Source organism: Schistocerca serialis, chromosome 3 (genome assembly GCF_023864345.2).
Source record: "Schistocerca serialis cubense isolate TAMUIC-IGC-003099 chromosome 3, iqSchSeri2.2, whole genome shotgun sequence".
NCBI classification, from domain to species: Eukaryota; Metazoa; Arthropoda; class Insecta; order Orthoptera; family Acrididae; genus Schistocerca; species Schistocerca serialis.
In genome coordinates, this window is record NC_064640.1 from 873,678,682 (window position 1) to 873,705,596 (window position 26,915).

Below are 26,915 nucleotides of genomic sequence, written 5' to 3' on the forward strand. Positions count from 1 at the left end.
AGACATGCTCATGCACATCACACTGGTAACACACAAGATCCCACTAATCCCAGAAGCGGAAGGAACCATAATAGAGGGCACATTAGCCAAGGACATAATATCGGCGAGCATCAGTGCTTGGAATTTTGCTCACATCGTTTTACCAAAAAAACCACATGTGGGCAGCAAACAGAATTATGGGTAGTGGCAGGTCACAGAACACTAAATGATATATCAAGATTTATGGTATATCCATTGCCCAGAATAGATGAGATACTCAGCAGCATAGGAAAGGTGAAGTACTTCTCCACATTAGACCTTGCCAAAGGATACTATCAAGTACTGATAGACAATAAAGACTGGGAGAAGACTGTTCAGTACACCATCAGGCCATTATGAACATGATGGTGATGGGCTTGAAGACGGCTCCATCTATGTTTCAGTGACTGATGAACACAGTAGTGATAGATGTACAAGGAAACAAGGTAGATGTACAAGGAAACAAGGTACACTATGTGATCAAAAGTATCTGGACACCACCAGAAACAACCATTTTTCATATTAGGTGCATTATGCTGCCACCTACTGCCAGGTACTCCATATCAGCGACCTCAGTAGTCATTAGACATCGTGAGACAGCAAAATGGGGTGCTCCGCAGAACTCATGGACTTCGAATGTGGTCAGGTGATTAGTTGTCACTTATGTCATACATCTGTATGTGAGATTTCCACACTCCTAAATATTCCTAGATCCACTGTTTCTGATGTGATAGCGAAGTGGAAACATGAAGGGACATGTACAACACAAAAGTGTACAGCCCGACCTTGTCTGTTGACTGACAGAGACTGCTGATAATTGAAGTGGATTGTAATGTATAATAGGCAGACATCTATTCAGACCATCACATAGGAATTCCAAACTGCATCAGGATCCACTGCAAGTACTATGACAGTTAGGCCGGAGGTGAGAAAACTTGGATTTCATGGTTGAGTGGCTGCTCATAAGCCACACATCACACTGGTAGATGTCAAACGACACCTAGCTTGGTGTACGGAGTGAAAACATTGGACAATTTAACGGTGGGAAAACGTTGTGTGGAATGACGAATCATGGTACACAATGTGGCAATCCAATGGCAGGGTGTGGGTATGGCCAATGCCCTGCAAACCTCATCTGCCAGAGCGTCTAGTTCCAACAGTAAAGTTCGTAGGTGGTGGTGTTATGGTGTGGTCGTGTTTTTCATAGAGGGGAATTGCACCCTTTGTTGTTTTGCATGGCACTATCACAGCACAGGCCTACACTGATATTTTAAGCACCATCTTGCTTCCCACTAATGAGAAGCAATTCGAGGATGGTGATTACATCTTTCAGCATGATCGAGCATTTGTTCATAATGCATAGTCTGTGGAGTGGTTGCATGACAATAATAACCCTGTAGTGGACTGGCCTAAACAGAGGCCTGACCTGAATCCAATAGAACACCTTTTGGATGTTTTGGCACCAACTTCTTTCCAGGTCGCACTGGCCGCCATCAATACCTCTCCTCAGTGCAGCACTCTATGAAGAATGGGCTGCCATTCCCCAAGAAACCTTCCAGTACCTGATTGAAAGTAATCAGAATTGCCAAATGAGGTAAGTTACTCTGTCTTGCGCAGTGAATGTCGGTCTTACTCCCTCTCGTTACATGACAAAATATTGTTCTCCCTGTGAAATACGGTTTTCTTAAAAGTTCTTCACACTTTTGCATCAGTAATTAATTTTATATCCATCCTGTTTCTAATATTTTCAGTGATTTTCCAGATAATGAGTTATTCATGAAGACGAAAAAATTATTATCTTTTTAGTATCATTTGTTGCTTTATTTCTCATTTATGTATTGAGGTATACCGCCTCTGATACCTTTTTCAAACCATTAGTATCATGTCATAATCAGCTAACAATTGTAATTAACTTTTGTCATTTTAAACTCAAATTCCAACCTAAACCTAACGCTTTAAAACATCAAGATGGGTTTTAATCATAAAGTTTTATAAAAACTTCCATAACATTTTCAAAACTCTATAGACAAAAACAAAACAATAGTTTTAGTACATGTATCATGATATTCAGCAAAATTTTTTGTATTAAATTTTTCCCAAATTAATTCTGCAAATTCGTAATCTTCATCAGTAATAACACATTCATTTAACTTATGATGGAATGTTTGTTTTCATGGAAGAAGTCTTTCTATAAAGTTTTTGAACTATCCATACAGTCATGAGTATAAACACCATTTTAATTAAAAATTTAGTAAAGGTTTTCTAACTTTTGTCGTCTGATCCTTTCTTAAATTTGATGATAATTTATCAGTTGAAGAAGCCTTAAATTTGAATATATGAAAACCTCATTTTCAAATTTGCTCTCTTTTTATCAAAATTAATGTATGTATCTTCATTGTTATGTATCAAATCTACTTCTTTTTCCTCACAACTGAGTTCCTTTATGGACAAATCAGTATCATATCCCAAGAGGTTATGTAAATAAGCTGGTGTAAAACATGGATGTTTCAGTTGTTAATTACAATTATTAGATAACAGCTTTATGTACTTTACAATTAAATAATGATGAGGATGTAGTTTTTGCTTTATTGTGAATAGTGACTTCTACATAATGAACATATTTTTGTAATTTTTTATGTCTTGATTGTTCTTGAAATGCTAACGATTTCATTTCTTCAATTTCAGAATATGAACTTCCAGTTTCTTCAACTTCTTTTTACTTATTCGATAAATTTTTATGACAATTTGGCCCTCTCTATGCACTCATATTATATCAATTCATATGTTTAATGTAATAACAGAAACCTCTTGGTTCACATTTTTGATATTTGACCATGTATGACTTTTGTAGATCAGGCTCACAGTTATCCATTTTTAAAAAGTAAACTTCTAAAATCAGAAACTTTCATTGTATATTGATAATTTTTAAAACTTGTATATGACTTTTTCTCTGGTAATTCCACTTTTAGAGATATATTTACTAAACAGTTTGAAATATGACTATCTAAATTTTCTTTAATGTTAAAGTGTAATGACAAATATCACAAATAAATTTCATTTCTTTTATGTTTTGAGATATGATCAATAATGATTTCAACATTTTTTTATTTTGTAACTGCCTCTACATTTTTATCTACAGGATATAATACTGGTTTTATTGGCAACAAAAAATATTTTTGATCATAATTTTGAACATTAACAGAAGCCTTTTTATATTTTTCTGGTAATTCGATGTAAGATGAACCTCTTAATCCAATATATTTATTAATCGCTAACTGTAATCCAATAACATGATCCAGACTCCAACCAAATCCTTGAGTTTGAAATTCAGACATTCATCATGTAATTTCTTTTTTTCCAATTTCATAACATTTAATCAAATCTCTTTCATTCATTGTTCTGTACTTATGTGTAGCAATTTAATATCCATTGTCTCTTCAGAATCTGATTATTTCATCATATAATCACAAAAATTACAAAATTGACTTTCGAACCATTATGTAATTTTAAATTTTCCATCACTGTTTCCATAATTTCTCATTTTGATACATTAAAAAAATTTGGAACAAGCATGTTTGGATTATTTTCTAAATTTATAATATATAACCTGTTTCCAAATGCTTTATTAACTAGATGTTAATTAACTGTTACTTTATTTTTTGTTTCTCTAATAAATTAGCAGAAAATGGAAATATTTCTTTCAAATGTTTATTTTCATCATTCTTAACAGAATATCATCATTTCAAGTTCAAAATCAGGCAAATGTTTTGACACAATTAACTTCATATTAAGATGTTTAATAATAAATGCAATTAAAATTTTTTTGCTGAAATTACTGTATCTAGTAAATTAACAATTTTACAATAATCATGAACATTAATGATATTCATCTGTTACAATTTTGTCTCTGTTTGTAAGAAAAATAAGTTTAATAAAGTACATGAAAATTAATTACGACAGAAAATTAAGTTAAAATGTGTAAATTAGGGCAAAGTTAGAAAAATTTAAAAAATACAAAATAAAAAGAATTAAGAAAATATTAAAACTTAAATGAATATATGATAAATTTAGAGAGTTCAAATTGAAGATAAATTTAACTGTGTTCAAGATAGTTGCAGTTTATTTAAAGTTAAGAAAATGAACTGAGTTCAAGATAAAGACAGATTTTTAGACAGGCTTAAGAAGATTTTTTTACCGACAGAATTTTTGTTTCCGACAAATTATTCTGTATATTTTTTAATTTGCCTCAATTTTTATCTTTGGGTGACATTTTGATAAAAACAACTTCAATTTTTAATTATTTTACAATTAATATATTTTACATCCAGCTTGTTTTCATCATTGTCATTGTATTTCAAGAACAGTAATATTTTCAAATATATCTTCGAATGTTCATCACTTTAATTTCGTTTTAAATTATTCTTATAAAAATATGTAGAAATGTTTTGTTCTCATACACAACCAATAAATACTTGAAAAAGAGATGAAAATGCACTATAAAAGAGTAAATATATTCAGAAAAATGGTTAAAATGCACTAAAACAATGGCGATTGTTATTTGTTCATGCTTATTTCACATTTTTTGTTACCAAAATCTGACATTAGTCAAATTCGTGTTTTTTGATGAATTTTTAGATCTTTCTCATGAAATTTACCTGAAATTTGGTGGGGTTTTCAAAATTTGTGATGAAAGAGCCAAAATAGACCAGAAACCCCAAACGTATCTACTGATAAACGTTCACAAATGTTTACTAACTGTTTTGGAAGTCATTTTTCTTATAAACATAGCTTTCTACTACAGCATCTTTCCCCCAGATTTCATTCATCCTTTTCTCTGTACTAATACTGTCTTCTTTGTGGCACGGGGGGGATTGGCGGGGGGGGGGGGGGGGGGGGCGGGGGAGGATGGGACAAGGGTGTCATCTCACAGCACAGATCTGCTGTGCACCTGGTGGCAGGATACACTTTGGCAGTTATGATTTCAGGAAGCTCCTTTTCCAGCACTGCTCGACAAGTATGACGGGAAGTACCCACATCAATGTGCATAAATAGCTGCCATGTTGTGGACGTGGGTTCAGTTCCTTGTACTAGCAAGAATTTCTCCTCAGTAGGGGAACTGGTATGGGGTATACTCTGCCTTGTGATGTCAATTCCTCAATGGGAATTTAGGACTATAAGGTCTGGAAATTCAGAAAACCAGCAGGGAGAGCAGTTCTGCTGAATGCATGATTGTCTGTAATGCATCCACATGACACTGCATTACAGAGACTGTTACAGAAGCTGGTCAATTTCCATTGGCTCCCAGGGTTTGATGAGCTGTTTTTTATTATGCTCTTGGCATCCAGCAAAAACGTATTTGATAGTTTAGTGATTCGGAATAAGAGAGTCAGAGTAACAACAAGGGCTGATAATATTATAAAGTGAATGATTTTGTTCATTAATATGAAATCAATCTATACATTTTGGCAGTGTTAACTACATATGTCCTGAATTACCTAACATAATTGTAGTAATTCAAATACAAGAGTACAGTGGCAGATCATGTATATCTCTACTCTCACCACAGAAAATATTAGCAAGATCTAACAACAGCACGGTTCATATGACAACTGAAATAGTGCATAAAACACATTTTCTTAATACAAAATATGACAATACAACTGTTAAAGAAAATGCTGCACAGTTTCTCATTAGGAAGCCCACTCTATTCATTAGAAGAATTCCAAGAAATGCCCAATAGAACATAACCACATCAAACTATTTATATAAAATTCTGCATTAAAAAGAATTAATATTTCAAGCATTTAGATGAAATCATACTTATTCCAAATGGGTGCCGATGGTGGGGAGGCTTGCGTGCCTCAGCAATACAGACAGCCGCACTGTAGGTGCAACCACAACGGAGGGGTATCTGTTGAGAGGCCAGACAAACGTGTGGTTCCTGAAGAGGGGCAGCAGCCCTTTCAGTAGCTGCAGAAAAATGTATCAGTTATCACATTACTGTCTTCTTAAATGTTCTGAGAGTAACAATAAAGGCAAGTAACAGAACATACTGTAAGTTTTCATTCACTAAATTGAGTTGGAAACCCGAAGGAACCTACTGTTCTCGTACTGCGCCCATATGTTCAGAGAGAATAATACAGAGGGAACAAAATTTCATTAAGGAGAGTTTGGGCAGAAGTATAGTTCATCCAGGTGTTCCTTTTGTAAGACAAGCAGCAAGAGTACTTCATTTAAATCTTACTCTGGCATGCACAGTGACAGGGTTACATGTTACGAGTGTTATGTCTAGAAATCCTGCATACCTGGTTCGGTAGACAAACAATCAAACAACTCATATTAATGAGTGTTATTTACAACAAGACAACTACTAATACTTAACTTTGATCTGAGAATTCTTGTAGTGACTGCTGATCTCTAACTGTGCTACACGGAGTTTGCTGATGAAGAGGCTACAATGCGATGGCTAACAAAGTGGCTAATGTTGAAGCTGCTATCAATGTAGTTGCCATCAGTCGGGTGCAGCGCTTATGTTGTCTTCACCTAGAGGCCGCTGCTGTCACATTGTCGTCCTGGATGGAGGTCAGTCAGCATGTGATTGGCTGACCTCTTCTCACAGCCTTCTCTTCTCTGTCGTTTGCGACTGGCATGCCATCACTGTCTTTATGCCATAACAATGAGCATCTTCTCTAAATGCAGAATGACTTATTTTCATCTCATCTAGTGCACATATAACAGTGAATCACAGTTATAACAGTGAATCACAGTGCTATGCAGATAATGAATTGTACCAATTATGCAGTGAGATGCACAACAGATCTGGATACGTTACTGGTGACAATGCTGTGACTAATTGAGTAGTATGGAATTGTAAACAGTTCCTCTTACTCCACAGAAATATACAAGAAATTATAGCACACATACAAACTGTTGCTTCTCTTTGACTGGGAAAGCGTATAGTGACACAGACACATTGACATAATATAACTAATTACTTGCATAATGATCAAATTAACAATCACTAAGAGAGATGCTCAAAATTGCTCTGTATTATCTTATTAATCACTTTGCAGGATTACTAATGTCTGAAAGACTATAAACTACAGTAACTTTGCGGAGCCCTCAGCTACCCACAGCAAAGCATGATGAGGAAAGTCTCACAGCATCAGAATTTCTACTAATCAAAGCTGCATTCATCACTATCTCTGAAAAAAATGGTCATTTGAAAATAGTTACCATATTATTCATTGAGTATAACACAATACTGAACTCATATTCAGCAGAGGTTTTCCACTCAGCACTCTGCAGGGTACAGTATGGAATGTGGGATATGGTACACAGTACCACTACAATTCTCTTCTGCACTTATGTATGTTAATTATACACAGAGTTACCAGTTGTTCCTTGTAGCTTTACAAGGATTCACTGATGTTGGTAAATTCTGTGTAGCATTTCTTACACATTACTGATTGTGTGTGTGTGTGTGTGTGTGTGTGTGCGTGTGTGTGTCAGTGTGCGATATGCAGGGGGGAGGGGTTGGGGGGGATTTCCTCCCCTCTGCATCAGACCATCCCCTCCTCTGGTTTTAGTTTATGCATCCCAACCTGGGATGTTTATTTCCCACGCACTGTAGTAAAACTTTACATATAATTTAAATTTGTGGAGCCGAACACTGAAAGTTTTTAGTAAGTCTTACTATTAATACTATTAATATGTTTCAGTTTTCTATCATCAGAATAAGTACAGCTTTTCACAAATGTGCCTCTACTTTTTGAATTCCCCTTGTATACCTGTATTTAGATGATTTTGTAAATAAGCTTTATCTATAATGTACTTTCAAAGATATAACAAGGGATGGCTTTTCTGATAGTGCATACGCGTCAATAGTGAGTTTCGGCATTAACATCTGTTTATAAATAGCTGTTGAAGCATGCGTAACGCCACAGTCCAAGCTAGAAACATATATAATTCTACTAACACCCCCCCCCCCCCCACCCCCCTTACCCATTGGTAAAAGCACAAATCGCACCCTGGTGTGTGTTTGTCAGGGGAGGGTGGGCTGTTCATTGTATATTATGATATCCTCTCATAGAAAAGAATTAGCAATCTTAACAGTATGACGAACTCACCTTGCTTTTACCATTCCTTATCAGACCCTGTGAAGAAAATGTATATTATACACAGTTCTCTTTTAAATTTTACAACGGAATGATGGGTAACAACAAGTGAAGAAGATATGAGTAGCTGAAGGAATGTTATTTTGATTGCATTGTAAACCTTAATCAGCTTCCTGACAAAGAAGCCATAGAGAAATTTCAGAAGCACATGTTGAACAATTATATATCACATAATTATATTTAAGAGTTACAATTTGATATGTTGAGTGTTCTGATTATAGCAAACACCAATACTCCACCCAGTGATACAATAATCATTATTCAATAAATTGACATTGTCCTTATGAAAAACTCATTTATTTAATTAATACATTTTTGTTACAAAAGTTTAAACTGGCTTTCAACACATATTGAAAAGAAATGATGTCAAGGGGAATCTCTTTTCCACGGAACTGATTTGTCTGTACTAGTCCACCAGTAATTGCAGATAGGTTCCTGTGTACCTGAAACAATATTGGAGCCTTCTCATACACAAAACAGTGGTTCTATACTTTATTTTAAAAACACATTGTATACACAGTATCTGTAATACGTGCCAGTTAGAAATTTGGATGTATCAAAGAGGCACTTAAAATTCCAATCCACACATTAAATTTAAACTACTATCGGTATCTAGTGTTACTGTACCATGCGGATTTTATCTACCCACAAGAATGCTGCTTTATACCTTTAGAAATTTTCCTTCTCTGTAATCAAGAGTATATAAACAATGGATTTATAGTCTGTGTAGCACACCATTGGCAAACATTCTCCTATTGTCTAGTAGCTGCAGATCCAAGTGAGACAATATCATAAGATCATGAAATCGCCCCCCCCCCCCCCCCAAACAACAAATAGTTTGGTAAAAGAATTTAAATTCTTACATACACTAATTTCTAAATTTCTCAGTGAACTTTTAGGGAAGACAGTAGAATGACAACCAAGCACCACGAAAAGGACAAATAAGCCTACCGAATGACAAGCTACATTTAACACACGCTGCTCTCTTATTGCTAGCCTATAGAGATGGGATGGGAGTCTCACCAGATTCAGAAAACATTCCAGCTGGGTGTTGTTGTGTGGTCTTCAGTCCTGAGACTGGTTTGATGCAGCTCTCCATGCTACTCTATCCTGTGCAAGCTTCTTCATCTCCCAGTACGTACTGCAACCTACATCCTTCTGAATCTGCTTAGTGTATTCATCTCTTGGTCACCCTCTACGATTTTTACCCTCCACTCTGCCCTCCAATACTAAATTGGTGATCCTCTGATGCCTCAGAACATGTTCTACCAACTGATCCCTTTTTCTAGTCAAGTTGTGCCACAAACTCCTCTTCTCCCCAATTCTATTGAGTACCTCCTCATTAGTTATGTGATCTATCCACCTAATCTTCAGCATTCTTCTGTAGCACCACATTTTGAAAGCTTCTGTTCTCTTCTTGTCCAAACTATTTATCTTCCATGTTTCACTTCCATACATGGCTACACTCCATACAAATACTTTCAGAAATGTCTTCCTGACACTTAAATCTATACTCGATGTTAACAAATTTCTCTTCTGCAAAACGCTTTGCTTGCCATTGCCAGTCTACATTTTATATCCCCTCTACTTCGACCATCATCAGTTATTTTGCTTTCCAAATAGCAAAACTCCTTTACTACTTTAAGTGTCTCATTTCCCAATCTAATTCCCTCAGCATCACCCCACTTAATTTGACTACATTCCATTATCCTTGTTTTGCTTTTGTTGATGTTCATCTTATATCCTCCTTTCAAGACACTGTCCATTCCGTTCAACTGCTCTTCCAAGTCCTTTACTGTCTCTGACAGAATTACAATGTCATCGGTGAACTTTAAAGTTTTTATTTCTTCTCCATGGATTTTAATACCTACTCCGAATTTTTCTTTGGTTTCTTTTACTGCTTGCTCAAAATACAGATTGAACAACATTGGGGAGAGACTACAATCCTGACTCACCCCCTTTCTAACCACTGCTTCCCTTTCATGTCCCTCGACTTTTATAACTGCCATCTGGTTTCTGTACCAATTCTAAATGGCCTTTTGCTCCCTGTATTTTACACCTGCCACCTTCAGGATTTGAAAGAGAGTATTCCAGTCAACATTGTTAAAAGCTTTCTCTAAGTCTACAAATGCTAGGAACGTAGGTTTGCCCTATCGTAATCTAGCTTCTAAAATAAGTCGTAAGGTCAGTATTGCCCCACGTGTTCCCATATTTCTACGGAATCCAAACTGATCTTCCCTGAGGTCGGCTTCTACCAGTTTTTCCATTCGCCTGTAAAGAATTTGAATTAGTATTTTGCAGCCGTGACTTATTAAACTGATAGTTCGGTAATTTTCACATCTGTCAATGCCTGCTTTCTTTGGGATTGGAATTATTATATTCTTCTTGAAGTCTGAGGGTATTTCGCGTGTCTCATACATTTTGCTCACCAGATGGTAGAGTTTTGTCAGGACTGGCTCTCCTAAGGCTGTCAGTAATTCTAATGGAATGTTGTCTACTCCCATTGCCTTGTTTCGACTTAGGTCTTTCAGTGCTCTATCAAACTCTTCACGCAGTATGATATCTCCCATTTCATCTTCATCTACATTCTCTTCCATTTCTATAATATTGCCCTCAAGTACATCGCCCTCGTATAGACCCTCTATATACTCCTTCTACCTTTCTGCTTTCCCTTCTTTGCTTAGAACTGGGTTTCCATCTGAGCTCTTGATATTCATACAAGTGGTTCTCTTTTCTCCAAAGGTCTCTTTAATTTTCCTGTAGGCAGTATCTATCTTACCCCTAGTGAGATAAGCTTCTACATCCTTACATTTGTCCTCTAGCCATGCCTGCTTAGCCATTTTTCACTTCCTGTCGATCTCATTTTTGAGACGTTTGTATTCCTTTTTGCCTGTTTCATTTACTGCATTTTTTATTTTCTCCTTTCATCAGTTAAATTCAATATTTCTTCTGTCACCCAGGGATTTCAACTAGCCGTCGTCTTTTTACCTGCTTGATGCTCTGCTGCCTTCACTACTTCCTCCTTCAAAGCTACCCATTCTTCTTCTATTGTATTTCTTTCCCCCATTCTTGTCAATTGCTCCCTTATGTTCTCCCAGAAACTCTGTACAACCTTTGATTTAGTCAGTTTATCCAGGTCCCATCTCCTTAGATTCCCACCTTTTTGCAGTTTCTTCAGTTTTAATCTACAGTTTATAACCAATAGATTGTGGTCAGAGTCCACATCTGCCCCTGGAAATATCTCACAATTTAAAACCTGGTTCCTAAATCTCTGTCTTAACATTACATAATGTATATGAAACCTGTCAGTATCGCCAGGCTTCTTCCATGTATGCAACCTTCTTTTATGATTCTTGAACCAAGTGTTAGCTATGATTAAGTTGTGCTCTGTGCAAAATTCCACCAGGCGGCTTCCTCTTTCATTTCTTAACCCCAATCGATATTCACCTACTACGTTTCCTTCTCTTCCTTGTCCTACTATCGAATTCCAGTCACACATGACTATTAAATTTTCGTCTCCCTTGACTATCTGAATAATTTCTTTTATCTCATCATACATTTCTTCAATTTCTTCGTCATCTGCAGACCTAGTAGGCATATAGACTTGTACTACTGTCGTAGGCGCGGGCTTCATGTCTATCTCGGCCACAACAGTGCATTCGCTGTGCTGTCTGTAGTAGCTTACCCGCGTTCCTATTGCTTTATTCAATATTAAACCTACTCCTGCATTACCCCTATCTGATTTTGTATTTATAACCCTGTATTCACCTGACCAAAAGTCTTGTTCCTCCTGCCACTGAACTTCACTAATTTCCACAGTATCCAACTTTAATCTTTCCATTTCCCTTTTTAAATTTTCTAACCTACCTGTCCGATTAAGGGATCTGACATTCCATGCTTCGATCCGTAGAACGCCAGTTTTCTTTCTCCTGATAACAATGTCCTCCTGAGTGGTCCCCGCCTGGAGATCCAAATGGGGGACTATTTTACCTCCGGAATATTTTACCCAAGAGGATGCCATCATCATTTATCCATACAGTAAAGCTGCATGTGCTCGAGAAAAAATTATGGCGGTAGTTTCCCCTTGCTTTCAGCCGTTCGCAGTACCAGCACAGCAAGGCTGTTTTGTTTAGTGTTACAAGGCCAGATCAGTCAATCATCCAGACTGTTGCCCCTGCAACTACTGAAAAGGCTGCTGCCCCTCTTCAGGAATCATATGTTTGTCTAGCCTCTCAACAGATACCCCTCCGTTGTGGTCGCACCTACGGTACGTCTATCTGTATCGCTGAGACACGCAAGGCTCCCCACCAATGGCAAGGTCTATGGTTCATGGGGGGAGGTCCACCTCAATAAAGAGGACCATTCACTAAGTGACTGTACCTGGTGCCAACATCAAACCTGACATGGTTCATTAGCACACAAGCAGAGCCAGCACACTGCAGGAAAGTAAGGAAGGCAAGACAGAAAGGGAAAGGTGCTCCTCTGAGTGATAGATGAGAGGGATGGCGTGGGGGGGAGAGGGGAGAGAAAAAGAGAGAGAGAGAGAGAGAGAGAGAGAGAGAACACACCGGTAACAAATGAAAGAAGCAGCATACCAATTATTTACATGCCTGTATAGCTATAGTCTCCAGAGTTTTGTTGAAAGTCAAGGTAAAAATTGAAATAATATTAATGGTGGGTGCAGGCTATAGTTCCATATAACATAAGCTATCACACTGTCAAAGGTGTGAGATTTTGAAATTGTATCATCACTGGCATGTAGTGACTGCAATATTGATATTAATTAAAAAGGTACAAATGACTAGTTTCAATAATTAAAGCACCATCCTCTAACATAAAATACTTGACTATCAGGACTCTGTTGATGTGAAATGTAATATCATAAGCATATCATACCATAATCCGCACTGCTTTGCTACTGTCATTTTAAAGACATATATCTTCTCCAGGAGTTTTAAATTATACAGGATGTGTCAAAAAGAATCATCCGATTTATGTTATCTGAGATGTATGCATGAACAATGTACTGTTGAAAGGAGCAAATTCTCGAGTTTTACATGATTCCTGCTAGGTACCAGCAGGGTGCACCCTGACTAGTTCTTGCAGAAATGGTATCAGAACAACAGAAAGGGTTTGCTGTTCTACGTTTTATGCAGTGCAGTTCAATAATAATGGTTCAGCATGACTTTTGTACTGGGATGGTGTGAATCCTCCTACAGTACACAGCATTAGATGATGGCATGAACAATTCCAAGGAACAGGTGGTTTGTGTAAAGGTAAATCGCTGGGCCATCCACAATTGAGACAGATGTCAAACACATCCCCCATAGTTTCAGCCCCCAATGTCCATCTAGTGTGTGTTGTGTTGATGTTTACACATGAAACCATACAAAATTCAGCAACTGAAAGCTCTTCTTGAAGGTAACAAGGCCTTTACTTAATAATGAAAAACAGCAGTGTTTGCTTACAGTTGTCAGTGCTAACAGACAGGCAACACTGTGTGAAATAACTGCAGAAATGTTTGTGGCATGTACAACAAACTTATCTGTTAGGACAGTGCAGTGAATATTGGCATTAATGGGTTATGGCCACAGACAACCAAAGTGAGTGCCTTTGCTAACAGCATGACATCCCTTGCAGTGCTTCTCCTTGGCTCGTGACCACATCAGATAATACAAAAACTATGACCTGGTCAGATGAGTCCTGGTTTAAGTTGGTAAGAGCTGATGGTAGGGTTTGAGTGTGGCACAGATCCCATGGAAGCCATGGATCCAAGTTCTCAATGAAGCACTGTGCAAGCTGGAGGCGACTCCACAATTATGTGTGCTGTGTTTACATGGAATGGACAGTGTCCTCTGGGACAGCTGAACTGATCATTCACTGTAAATGGTTATGTTTGGCTATTTGGAGGTCATTTTCTGCCATTTGTGGCTGAATTTTTATGGGTAGTAATGCACCATGTAATTCGGCCACTGTTGCTCACAACTGGTTGGAAGAACATTCTGGACAATTTGAGCAAATGGTTTGGCCACTCCAATGCCTCAACATTAATCCCATCAAATATTTCTGGGGCATCATCGAGAGGGCAGACCATGCATAAGGCCCTCCACTGGCAACATTATCATAATATGGATGGCTATAGAGGCAGCATGGCTCAATATTTCTGCAGGGGATTTCCTACGAGTTGTTGAGTTCAATGTTGTGTTGAGTTGCTGCAGTAAACAGGGAAAATGGAGGTCCAACACAATATTAGGAGGTATCATGATAAAGGATGACAGCCAAAAACAGTTGCAGGATAAAAATTTATTAAAATTCTTGACCAAGGTTTCGGTACATATAAATATACCTTCATCAGAAGTAAAAAATCCTGAACATGAAAACACTTTCATTAGAAAAGCCTTAGCATCAGAAGTGAGAAACACAAAAGCGTAAGTAATAGTGAAATTACCAGAGTAATACAGGCATAAAATCTTTAGTTACTTACTAAAATTACATCATGCAATGGAGATTAATAAAACAATTGTGCCAAAGGCATCATCAATAATTAAGACATCTTCTCCATTTGTACAACATGACTATAGGCACAGGGTCAAAGCGAACAGTTTATCACCATTACTTAGCCTATGAACTATCGAGACAAGAGTGTGAAAGCACTAGGGCAGATGGTTTCGCTGAGAGAGGGCACTTGTATGTGCCAGACACTCACGCATATTAAAATCCATGAATACATACATAAGCGCATCAAAAATTATTATAAGTTGTGTTAATTCAAACTTTCTGTCTTAATAAATAAAACATATCAGACCTTTTAAAAACATTTATGTAAAATATAAAATATAGAAACAATTTACCTGTGTCCTAGTGTCAAACAGATAAAGCTTGCGCTATGGAACATCTAACAAGAGAGGGCACTAGTGTAATGCGCGAGAATCTCACGTAAAGTAGGCGGTGAAATATATACTAGCGAAAACAACCAAAATGTTATAACAAAACGAAACCATCTCTCGTTGTGAATAAAAACATACTAGTCGATTAACCACACATACACATCGAAAATCACAAACAACAAACATCAAAAATAGATACGTAAAATCCCAACAAGACAAGAAAAGCGCATTTCACCAGCATCAACAAGCAAGAAAACTAACTTCTAGTCAGCCAGACTATATTATATTAAGGCAAGGAGGGGTTTGAAACTATCTAAAAAATGTTTAAAATCTTGAGATTAGGAGGTATCCCATGACTTTTGTCACCTTAGTGTAGGTAGCTTCTCACGGTATGGGCTCAGGAATATCTTTTTGAAACACAATGCAGCTGAAAGCATGAGACTAAAGGCAAACAATTGTTTTTAAAATAAAGAGATCTATTTCTACATCTATAATCTCACTCTCCAAAATACTGTGAAGTACATACTAGAGGGTACTCCCATTAAGCCCCATATTAGGTTCTCCTACCATTCCTTTCACATATGTGTCTGTCTGCTCTGTAATAAGTCTCATTTTGGCTATAGAGCCCCACAGGAACAATACACAGGCCCTGAACTATCTCTCTACATTTTTCACTTAATACTTTTGTCTGAAACATGATAAGTAGGCTTTTATAGGGTAGTTGATGTCTATCTTCAGGCATCTGTCAGGTCAGGTTTTACAGAATTTCCATTATGTAATTTTAGAAAACATTTTAATGGAGAATAGAACAGTGATCTTCATGGAGCACGTTAAAACAGTTTTGATCATAACCGAACATTTTCTAACAAATTTCAACCAGTTTCAGTCAAATAGCAATCACCTTCAGATACAATAAAATAGGTAGAAGGTATATTTCCGTCTATATCTGACTTGTACTTACATATCAGTGTATATGGTCGTCAGACTGTCTTTCTTTCTGTCACTTTTAACTGAAATCAGTTGTAGTCTTTTAATAAATGTTCTATTCTGACCAAAACTGTTTTAAGTTTAATTTTAAGAACGTTTTTGTGATTCTCTCTTGTAAGTCAAAACTACCTGGCACAATTAATGCCGTCCTTCTCTGAAACAATCAACATTCCCTTATATATGTGACTGATTTCAGTTGTGACTCATTGATTTTGTTTTTATAGGATACTATGCTTTTGCATTTTCTTATCTCTCCTTCTCTTTCCTTCCCCCCCCCCCCTCCTCAACACATCCCTCCAGAAATTTGCTGTTTCAGGCTAAGCAGGCTGGACAGAATAAAATGACAATTAAGAGCCACACTGCACATACTGGTTCATTTGAAAAATCAGTCACCTAACTATAATTTTCTTTCCTACTTTACAAATATTGTAATTCACTTGTACCAAGGCTGGGATTCAAACCCATGTCACCTGCTCACTAGGCAGACATACTACCACTTCACCACCTCGGCACAGTGAGTTTACCCAATTGCTTGGGCAAATCTGCAAGCCTCCCTCCTCAATCCTAATTCACTCCTCAATCACCTTGGTGTTCCTATTTTAGGGGTAATACTAAATGGGCTGAGGCATGATACGGAACTGAGACTGAGGAGGAAGGCACGCCAGGGTTGGGTGAGCAGCTGTGCAAAGGCACTGTACCAGTGTGGCATAGCAGTAAGTACATCTGCATAGTGAGAAGGAGACCCAGGTTCGAATCCCGACCTCAGTACAAATTTTCATTTGTCACTTCAGTATGTATATGTACACCATAGATGTGAATTTGGTCTGAGCTCCTGGTGGTAGTGGCCATGTGTGTATGTGGTGTGCTTGCTTGTGTGAGTGTGGTTGTATGTGATTACATTGCTGAAGAACGCTTTGGCCAACAACTGTAATGTGTAACAGACTTTCTGTTGTGCCTGTTTGAAACTTCATGGGTCATCTTAATGTGGTGCATGAGTTTGTGTGTGCATGTTGTCCAATTCCATTGAAGGCCTAATCGGCCGAATGCTCATTTTCTGAGAGTCTTTTTGCTGTGCCTATCTGCGGCTAAGCATCTCCACTATAAGGTGAGTACTGACTATCTTTTTCAGAGTATTATTACATTCCATCATGGATACGCCACTGTTTAAAGAACAACAATTATTTGCATCAACAGTTCCACATATATTTTGTAAGAAATTAAAAATTAGCACACCACCTGGGTTGTGGGAAATCTTTTTGGTAATACTAATAAACTATATTAGGCATAGAATTATTAAGCTATGTAAAAAAAGTGAAACATCTGTTATTATTTTGATTGAACATTGTTTTGAATACAGTTATGTACCAAACTGTGGAGGGAGATTCTCTTCAGTAGAACTATATCAAAGTTGTCTTTCATTTGTACTACAATATTTAAAGGTCTTGATTGCAATATGTGAAGGCTTCACAGTATATGAATGCTATAAGTGAAACAGGATGTATAATCATGTAGCCATAACTGCTGATTTATGGTGGTTTACATGATCTATAGCATAATGTTCATTTCAGTCCCTTCCATGCATTATGATAATGCAATTTTCACAAATTTTTATTTAACAGTCAATGATACATAGCTCTACAAGTAACAGTGATATGTGAATAAACTGTAGCCATTTTGAAAATTTACATTTACGTCAATGGAGGCCATCTCTTGCAGTTTTATTTCTATGTCTGTCAAAAGAGAAGTTATGTTACGTGTTAAGGATGAGTATTGAGTTTAAAGTATAGGATGAATTACTGTACAATGTGTAGCCTTTCACTCTTTAGGAGTACTTAGTTAGTCTGCAACACACACACATATAATGGATAAATAATTATCTCATACAATTTATATAATTTCATGAAATACTGACAGTTGTGTTTCATTTACAGTAAGAATAAGATGCCTGTAACAGTCTGGTGTTAAATGATATTGCCCCTACACCACTATCACCTAATTGTATTTTGAAGCTCCTACTCATGTCAACTGTGGGTTTCTGTGATAACTTTGAGTTTCTGCAATCTTGCAATAGCCAGTGCTAGTTGCAAGCTTCCTAAGAGTGATGGAGGAAACAGTATGGCATCTATAATGTTTGAGGCTGTGTCCAACACTTTTACTGACTGCAATAAATCATGGAAACTACTAGGCAAGTGTTTACATTTTGTTTAAACCACTGGAAAGTATATTACATAAGGATTCCAGTCATATTATTAAAAATCAGGAAAGGTGTTTTGAAGAGATGTCATGAGTATATTTGTGTTGAATGAACTGTGTTCCCAAAATCACCCATCAAATGGCTACTGATACTACCACTAGGCAATATGAGAAGGACTTGTTTTAATTTTTTGACTAATCAATCTCATAGTTACTTCTGTCTGGCTGTCCAGAAAAAAAGAAATGGGAATGTTAAGAGCATCGAAGATGTATGAAATACCCAAATCAACAAAATGAGAGTACGTTGAAAGATTGCAAAAGGACAAACTGAAAAGGAAACTACAGTTTTAACATGGAAACCTGGAAGGAAAAATGGAAATGAGTATATAGCATTGTGGGAGAGGAGTCCACCATTCAGGGAAGTTCGGCCGCCGAGGACAAGTATTTATTTCATTCAACGCCACATTGGGCGACTTGTGCGTTGGGGATGCGGATGAAATGATGATGAGGACAACATAACACCCAGTCCCTGAGCAAAGAAAAATCTCCTGCCCCTGCTGGGAATCAAACCAAGGCCCCTTTTTAATGGCATTTCGCTGCGTAGACCACTCAGCTAATGGGGGGCGGACACTTTGAAGGAAACCTGTGCTGACATGTGAGGCAGAGAAAGATCTGATCCAGTACTATACAAAAGCAGAAAAGGATGTTTCTGGTTTGACACGTAAGGACTTAAAGCAGATGGTGCTTGAGCTTGCCTGAAAGAACAATCTGCCTCACCTCTCTTCTAAACCAGCAAATATGGCAGATTAAAAGTGGATGAACTTATTTTTTAGGAGAAGTTGTTCCCAATTAAAAGCAGGAACACCACAATCATTGACAAGAGCTAGAAACTTGGGCTCTACTCAAGACCATGTGAAGCCATTTTTCTGTAGTCTAAAAGCAGAGCTGCTAAAATCAAGTTCAACACTACCAGAACATTTAACGTACACAAAACTAGAATCACAACTGTCCAAAGCAAAAATGTGAAATTTATTTGTGTGAAAGGAATATTGGCAATTTACAAACAGTCATTGGTAGAGGGGGGATATCTGAACACTGGTATGTCAGGTGCCCGCAAGTATGTCACTCCAATATGGTTTTCATTCCAAGATTTTGCCCACGTCTGCAATACACCTCATGGTATGGATAGGATGCAGCCTCTAGATATTGCTTTCATGAAACCATTTAAAACTTTATATTCAACAAATTGAGAGGTGAATTTACTGTAATTAGGGTAGAATTGTGACAAAGTGTGAAGTAGCTGCACTCATGGGCAAAGCATGCGTTAGAGCAGCAATTGTGATTAATGCACTGAGTGGTTTTCATGTCACTGGTATCTGTCCTTGTAATGACTCAGTATTTACTGAAGCTGACTCTATTCATGAACTGAATGATAACCAACCAAAGCCTATTTATGAAGATCAGTGTGGGCCTTAACTACTTGCAAATACAGTCACAGTTGATCTAGGACTTAGGCCTGTATCACATTGCACTGAGAGCCAGTTTCAGTCTATTTGTGAAGATCAGCCTCAAATCATGTCACATTCCACATTTGATGCCATCACTATATCCTATAAACTTTCCCAAAGATGTAAAAGCTGTACCAAAATTTCAACCAGTGTCTCAAAAATAAAAGGTCCTGAGAGTATGGTGTTGACTAGTTTTTCTTATAAGAAAAAGTTGGAATTCTTTTATGCTTCTAAAGGCACAAACAGTTCAAATGATGCTTCAAGATATGGAGCAACATGAAAGAGTAATGCCACCTGTTGTACTGTGACAGGAACGGTTGGGGGGTTGCAGCTAACAAAAACGCAGCAGGACAGAACGGGAATGGCCCAGGAACAAAGAACATATACGAACGGGAATAGAAGGACAAACACGATGACAGACAACAAAGCAAGACACCAAGATCAAGAACAAAGTAGTAAGCAATGGGGTCACAAGAGATAAACTCACAAAATCAAAGCAATGCCCACTTGTAAATGGGAAGTAAGCACACGCAACATTAACACGATGTCTGTAAGCGAGATATCAACCGACTCAAGGCATATACCAGGCTGCCTCACTAAGTGAAAGGAAGCCACCTAAATACACAACAGTTTTTGTTTATATTGGCCGCTGGGACCACGGGCTCGACAGTGGTGCACTCACATTAGAGTCGGGCCAGGAACACGTACAGATACGGCTTACGGTGCGACTGCTGCAGAGACCTCTAGTGGTCATCGAGTTAAATGCCATCTATTGTGGATAATAAACCCATGGCACTCAGTACCAGACCACCAACACTTACAGGAAATTTAAAAGAAAGTATAAAATCTCTAGTTCTGACAATGATGTGGCTAGCGAACCTTCACAAACAGACACCAAAGATGATATCAATCTGGACCTGATGACGATTCTGTGGATGCTATCTGTGCACTTTGCCATAAGAAGTTTTCTGTCAATTTCAGTGGAGAACAATGGCTTATGTGTTATTTGTGTTTCAACTGGAATCACAAATTTTTTGATGCAGTGAATAGTGAATGGAGATGGTACACATGTTATTTCTGTGTGAATAACTATCTCTTAAATCTGTTTTACGTAATCATGACATAAATAAGCTCATGCAATTATGGAACCGTGTATTATTTTTCCAATAAATTCTAAGGTTTTGTCTTATTTTTTATTTAAATCCACTTACAAAAGCTAACTGAATATGTGCTCTTCCATTTTCAAACAAGTGCTCCTATTGCCTGGTGAGCAAAAGTAGGAATGGGTGTTCACAATATTTAGAACCCAATTTTGAAAAATTTTTGGTTATTAAGGTTTCCTAGTTTATTCAAACTAGCATAGCTTAAGAAGGAATTTGGCTAATGCAAGCCAAAGGAGGATAAGTTATAGAAATATGCCTTAAGTTTTTAAGCTCTATTTCATAGAACAGGAGGCTGATAAGCAGTGTAATAATTATGGTAGACAACATTTGAGGCTCAATACACTTCTAAATCATCTTTCTTCTTCATTTTACTGTGAATCATAGTGACTATTTCCAGTCAGACAACTACCTGAATGATGTTTAGTTTACTGTCACTTCTTCCCTGACAAACTACGTAGAAATAATTTGCCAGAGAATTGCTACTGAATTGCATTATGAATATTTTATTGTAAGACTACAGTAACATTGTTTCCACAAATTAAATTTATAAACTGATCTGTGAATGGTAACATTGAAGTTCCAAGCAAGATGATTTATTTTGCAGATTCTAATAATACAACAAAAAACAGCAACAAATAAAAAAGATCACTATAGGTTAATGTCTAACAACATAAATGTCATTGGACATGCATGCTAGGCAGGACAAAAAGAAAGGAGGAATGAGCATTTGCCTCACTGAAAGGAATATCTTGACACACCCTGAAAGTAAGTTCGATAAACCTAAACTAGCTTAGAATGGCTGGCATATGAACTGCACCTCTACTAAATATGAATCCAGTGATGTGACCACAGTAACACAGATCTCAATTCAGCTTGAAATAAATAAAGTGGCAGTCGACCAAATACCCAGTCTGATCAAACAAAAGTGAAGCACCCAGAGGATACGGTCAAATATAAATGTAATTTCATATGCGCAAACACCATTGGCAGTTATGTAAGTGATTAGGGTTGTAGTTCTCTGTAACAGGCAGAACGGCCAACAGAGTGCATTAGTTTTGTCAGATTCAGTGTTGTTACCTAGGCTGCTAGGATATATATGTGGAGTGAACAGCATCAGATGTTTAGTTATTACTGTGAAAGACATGGAGATGCCACTTACATAAGACAGAATTATTAGCACCTGACGGAGTTAGAATGTGATCTCATTGTGGGTTCTCTTTCAGCCAGCACAGTAAGCTGAACATTATCCAGATTTTTGGGGCATTTGGCTGTGGCAATGGGCCATCGTTGGACTGCATAGGATTGTAAGGGAGTGCATACTCATCATCAAGGTTCCTGTCAACCACATTTAACCACCACAAGGGTGTATCGCCATATTGTACGTGAATAACTTTATAACCCTGTCACATCTGCACCTGCCATTTGAGAACAAGCAAGGGCCTACCTGCACCATCCTGTGTTATCCTGCACCATTGATCAGAGACTAGTAGCAGCTAGACTAGGCAATTACTGTCCCATTTTTACGCTGTCAGTAATCATCACAACACAAACATCTGAATTTGGAATGATGCTGTGTGCAGGAAGACTGGAGCACTGATGAATGGCATTGCATTGTGTTCAACAATGAATTGCGGTTCTCCACTAACCTAGATGATCACTGTTAGTGAATATGGTGGCAACCTGGAGAGAGGTCACATTCTCTCAATGTTTTATAGAGCCACAGCAGTGTAATTCCTGGCATCACTGTCTGGGGAGCCATTAGGTATGACTTTTGATTACAGCTGGTAGTCAGTGAAGGAATTCTGATGTCACAATATTTCATCAAGAACTTAGTGCCTCTTCATATGTTACTTCTTAGGCAACACTTTTGTGGTGCCAATTTTCAACAGGACACTCATCACTCAGACATGGTACTTGTCTCTATGAACTGCCTGCATGATGCTGAGGTAGGCTGCTCTTTTGGCCAGCAAGATTCCAGATCTACCCCAACAGAACAAGTGTGCGAACAGCATGGACATCAGTTCCATCCCAGTTCCAGTATCAAAGATACCAAAGGCTAGTTACGACTGTTGTCCAGCTTGCCTCGGGAGATGATATAACAGTTTTTATGGCATTATTCCAAACATAGTCAGTGCATGCATGCAGGCCAGATGAGATATGACATCATACTGCCAAGTTCTATACCAATTTGAATTGATACTGTAATAGCTAAAATACATACTGTATCAATCCATGAAGTTTCATTTTGTTTTTTTCTAGCATTCTGGGTGCTTTACACATTTTGTCAGGTAGTGTATACTGTTTCCAAATTAACAAAGTGCATTGGCCATGTATTTTAATAAACAACCTTTGATTTTCTGCACTCATGACACACAGAGCTATATTTTAAGAATAAAAGTGTTTATTACACAAATGCAAATGGTGAATATAATATGCCATCATCACAAACTGCCATTTACTTGGTATCTCTCCTAACATATATTCACTAATGACATCTGTCTTAAGTAATCCATCACTGTTTGAAATGAATATTAATACTCAGATCTGCATCACCAAAAGAAACAGTACAACTTTATTACTGACAGCTAAAGCTTACAACAGCTCAGAAACGTTTGAAATATGCTGCCATAAAATTATTTCAGCACTTATTTCATAACAACAGGTATATCAAGTGTCAATATAAACTGAAATTGTTTCCTCTACTTCTATTCTAGAAATGAATACCACTAAAACATTCATATTTCTTTATGTACTACATGCATATGTAATAAAAATGGGGGTTCCTATTTTAAAAAATGCAGATGATATCTATTTGACCTATGGTGGCGCCATCTAGCGAGCCAACCATAGCTCCATCTGGTTTCCCCCTTCAAGGTAGATGAGTTTAGTTCTTTGAAGTTTTTTCATTTGATGCTTATTTCGTGTGATATTTGGCCCGGTCACTATCAATGGACCACCCTGTATATCTGAGAACACTTATGCTATCTGTCAGATATTTTATATCTTTGGATAGGATATCAAAGAGTTTTATAGCTGATAATTGCATTCCTTTCTGTGGCACAGTTAGATTCACCAAAGTTAAGTGCAGATCACTTTTTATTCTAGTGTTGTATTGGCGAATATCTCTGTTACTTTCAAACTACAATGTGTTGAAAATGAATTTAATGAGTGAATAAATGTGCTGCAAGGATGTGTTTAATATTCCATATCGCTTAACAGATTCCTGGAAGATTTATATGTGTTGACACCATAATTAATTCTAATTACTTCGTTTTGTGTAGTGAATACTTTTTGCCTAAGTGGAGAGTTATCCTAGGAGAAAGTGATCGATCACTAACATTAGACATGAACAGCAATGGGCCCATAATATAACTCTTTGGATTAATCAGTGTAATTTCTCCCCATGAAGGTGATATGGTGTCCCTCTTTGCAATTTCAAAATGACAAGTAACAAAAGTTGGAAAATATCTCTTTCTATTACTTGATCGTGTCCAGTTTTGAGTTTTTCTTCATATCCCATCCTCAAATCATCCATCCAATCAGAATAAATGTTACTCCACACACCGAAACTCCATTACAATCAGTATGCACAGAGTACAATAAAAGTGATCACAAAACTGGATACGTTTCATGGTCATTTGCACTGTACTCAACTTTGCTAATAACTGTCATGATTTCTTGCTGTGAGGAATAATATTTGTTGTGCTTGGAATGGGTTATCAATAAAAACCTGAAACTGGTCACCATCGAGTAACTAAAAGAGCATTTTGCAACTTTAGCTGTTTGTCATATTGAAATGGTATCACAAGTTGCTGGCCCTTCAACAACCCAGCATGCTGGAAACCTGTGTCCCTCTTTGTATCACTCACTTGGCCTAGTGTAACATTCTTCATCCTGATTCATAAGTAGGAACTAAACCTGGCATGTGCTGAACAAGCTATCCCATAAAAACTTAATTTCTCTTACAGTTCATTGTGATTGAACAATAAAATGTCTTTAATCGTCAATACGAAGGTCCAAGAGTTATGGTAAACCTGAAGGGGTGCATCGGAATCTACTATTAGACTCCCTGGTAAGGTTCAAAACACAGACTGTTTGAGGCGTTACTCCCCCTGGACAGAAGGCACCATTGTAGCTTTAGTATGCAATCCCGATGCAATTTCTGTGTTTCATCTTCAATGTGAAGGTCCAACGGTTACAGTAAGCCTGCAGTGGTGCATTGGAATCTACTACTGGACTCCCAGGTATGGCTCAAAGCACAGACTGTTTGAAGCGTTACTCCCCCTGGACAAAAGTTGCCATTGTGCCTTTTGTATTCAATCCGGATGCAGTTTGTGTCTTTCATTGTCAATGTGAGTGTCCAAGGGTAACAGTAAAGCTGCAGTGGTGCATCGAAATGTACTATTGTACTCCGAGGAAAAGGCACAGTCTGTTAGAAACGATACTCCCCCTGGACACATGTGTGCGTTGTGCCTTTTGTATTCAATCCAGATCCAATATCTTTGTTTCATCATTAGTGTGAACGTCCAAGGGTTACAGTAAATTTGCGGTGGTGCCCAGGAATCCACTATTTTACTCCCAGGAAAAAGCACAGACGTTTTGGAGCGTTACTCCCCCTGAACAGAAGTCGGCATTGTGCCTTTTGCATTCAATTTCGATGAAATTTATGTGTTACATCGTCAGTGTGAAAGTCCAAGGGACACAGTAAACCTGCTGTGGTGCATCGGAATCTAATACTGGTCTACCACGAAATTTTCATATCACAGACTGTATGAAGCGTTACTCCACCTGGAGAGAAGTCGTCATTGTGCATTTTGTATTCAATCCCGATTCAATTTCCATGTTTCAAAGTCAATATGAAGGCCCAAGGGTTACAGTAAACATGTCATGGTTAATCATAATCTAATACTGGTCTAACAGGAAAGTTTCTAACACAGACTGTTTGAAGCGTTACTCCCCCTGGACACAAGTGTGTATTGTGCCTTTTGTATTCAACCCTAATGCAATTTTTGTGTTTCATCGTCAATGTGAAATTCCAAGGGTTACAGTAAAGCTGCAGAGGTGCATCAGATTCTAATACACTCACAGGACTCACAGGAAAGGTTCAAAGCACCTACTATTTGAAGCATCTATCCCCCTGGACAGTAGTCGGCATTGTGCTTTTTCTGTACATTCACGATGCCACCTCTGTGATTTATCGTCAGTAAGAAGGTCCATGGATTACAGTAAACCTGCAGTGGTGCATCAGAATCTACTACTGTACTCCCAGGAAAGGTTCAAAGCACAGACTGCTTGAAGCGTTACTCCCCGTTTACAGAAGCCGGCATTGTGCCTTTTGTATTCAATCGCGATGCAATTTGTGTGTTTCACCGTCAATGTGAAGGTCAAAGGGCAAGAGTTAACCTGCAGTGGCGCACAGAAATCTAGTATTGTACCCCCAGGAAAAAGCACAGACTGTTTGAAACGTTACTCCCCCTGGACAGAAGTCGGCATTGAGCCTTTTGCAATCAATCCGGATGCAATTTCTGTGTTACATCGTCAGTGTGAGCGTCCAAGGGGTACAGTAAGCCTGCTGTGGTGCATCAGAATGTAATGCTGGCCCCCAGGAAAGTTTCATATCACAGACTGTATGAATCGTTATTTCCCCTGGACAGAAGTAGTCATTGTGCATTTTATATTCAATCTCGATGCCATTCCTGTGTTTCATTGTCAATGTGAAGGTTTAAGGGTTACAATAAACATGTTGTGGTGAATCACAATCTAATACTGGTCTTCCAGGATTGTTTTTAACACAGACTGTTTGAAGCGTTAACCCGGCGTGAGCCAGGTTGGTATCTATCTTAAGATTATTAATCCATATTAGTACGAAAGGACCATATGGTTGAAATATTTTTTATTATATTGATTAATATTAATTAATTTACTATTTTGACAGATTAATGTGTTGAATTTAGAATTCCCCCCTCCCCCCCCCCCCCCTGG